This window comes from Nansenia antarctica, assembly GCF_963989245.1.
Source record: "Nansenia antarctica genome assembly, chromosome: 6".
In the NCBI taxonomy this organism is placed as follows: Eukaryota; Metazoa; Chordata; class Actinopteri; order Argentiniformes; family Microstomatidae; genus Nansenia; species Nansenia antarctica.
In genome coordinates this window covers 3,278,615-3,280,935 of record NC_137676.1, presented here as the reverse complement: position 1 = coordinate 3,280,935, position 2,321 = coordinate 3,278,615, and positions in this window count along the sequence as shown.

Below are 2,321 nucleotides of genomic sequence, written 5' to 3'. Positions count from 1 at the left end.
CCTCCATTTGACATCTTTCCCCCGTTTGATACGAGCCATCCTGAGTTGTTGTCTAACGGTGGTGTTGTACACGTGCAACGCCACAGGCGAGAGGAGAGGGGAAGACACTAGAAGTGCTGCTTTCTCCCCCCTTAGGAGAGCAACGAAGGCAGAGAGGCGGAGGAACAGGGCTAACCGCTAGCCAGGTCGACGCTGAGGTAAAGTGTTAGCCTAGAGCTGAGGTAAATTGTTAGCCTAGCGCTGAGGTAACTGTTAGCCTAGCGCTGAGGTAAATTTTTGCCTAGCGCTGAGGTAACTGTTAGCCTAGCGTTGAGCTAAATGTTAGCCTAGCACTGAGCTAACTGTTAGCCTAGCGCTGAGGTAACTGTTAGCCTAGCACTGAGCTAAATGTTAGCCTAGCGCTGAGGTAAATGTTAGCCTAGTGCCACTGAGGTAAATGCTAGCCTAGCTTACGAGATAGCTATGCTACTTTCGTTTCCAGTCAGCCCTACCGTACCTACCTACCTCCTATCCTATCCTACCCACTCCTCCAGTTTACCTGTCCCCTGCTGGCTCAAACAGTGGATAGGTATACGTATAAAAGGCTTCATAGCTGCCTTGTGAATGCTGTTGCTCCCACCCCCCCCCCACCTTAATGATGGACAACGTTTAGCTTCTTCAGCCTTCTAGCAATTTCCCAGAGTGTTCTATAAGGAAGAGTGGTGCTGATGGAAGGGGGTCCGTTTTCTATTGGCCAACAACATCAAATGTGACACGTTCTAATGCTTTGGTCCTCATGCCGGCGTCTGATGTAATGATCAGACTTTTCTTTCAAAAATGTGAACACATTTCTGCGTTGTTAAAAAAATCAACGACACACATAGCTAATCATCTAACACAGCTTGTTTTGTGAGCTTTTGTCTGCTAACAATTTGAGTTTGTCTGCTAAGTAAAGTAGTGTTCTAGTTAACTAGGTAGCAGTGGGGGGATTACTCACCCAATCCATTGCGTTGTTGTAGTATTTTGGGCTCGACTAGCGAGTGTGTGTTGTGATTCTCTACAACGTTGAAACGTAGTTCCCGTGTTTCAAAAGAAAAGTATTTTTTTCTTTGATTATTGGTTGCTGAGATGCGGACCAAAAGACTAGAACGTGTCACAAATTGTCATTACATTACTTTACATTACACCTACAGAGCTTGTTGCCGGGCAACCAGTCCAATAAAACAATTCAAATCCCATATTGGGTAAATCATGGAGTTGAACCAGGAAGTGATACGGACCTATCGGGGAGCACATTGGTGCCACTCTTCTCATACCACTCTGACACCTGTCTGCCTTCCTGTTTCTGGGTTCGTGCTTGTGTCCTCTGATGGGGCTTTCACACCGGCAAAGAACCGTGCCGGTTCGCGTTCGGGAACCTGTGAACCTTGTTGCTGTCTGGCGAACGAGCCCGCGTTCACACCAGTGTAACCAGAACCATCCGCGTCATCAACGCTGGGTGATGAAGGGGCGGGATCTAGATGGCAGCTACTTCTCTGGAAAAGATGATTATATCTTCCACTACAGTATCTGAAATAAACACAATTTTCTATGAAACAAAACAAAAGACACGCGTTCTCTTACTAATCAGCTGCTCCATTACTGGAATAGAAATGACTTACGAAATTTGTGTTCGTGCATCTCCTCGAGTATGTGTGTGTTTGCTGAGCATGTGAGGAAGGTAGAGAGAATAATGAAACTTTTGATATTGTTTTTGATCACTAATGATTAGATTTAGATTAGATTACATTTTGTCTACTTCCTTCTTGCTGGTCTCTGCAGCCTAGAATAGGACACACCCACTGACGACGTGACTGTTCTACGTTTTGGTGTGCGCTTGAGAACCACTATTTTCTGGTTCCCGCTGCGATCCAACTTTAAAGGCTCCGAACCAATTGAGTTTCGGTCTGAACGCGCCGGCCGGTTCCAGACTTGGTTCGCGAACCGGCACGGTTCTTTGCCGGTGTGAACGCCCTATGAGTGTGTTGGAATGAGCTGTCGACCATTACAGCGCGTTCAGAAACGTCTTTATCAAACGTGACACAGTCTGATCATTTGGTCCGCCTGTCGGCAACCAATCAAAATGTTCAGACTTTTATTTTATTTTGAAACACGGAACTACGTTTCAACGTTGTTGAGAATCACGCAAACACAAACTCGCTAGTCGAGCCAAAATACTGCAACAACGCAATGGATTGGGTGAGTAATCCCACCACTGCTACCTAGTTAACTAGAACACTACTTTACATTGTAGCAGGCTCACAAAACAAGCTGTGTTAGCTGACTAGCGACGTGTCGTTGAT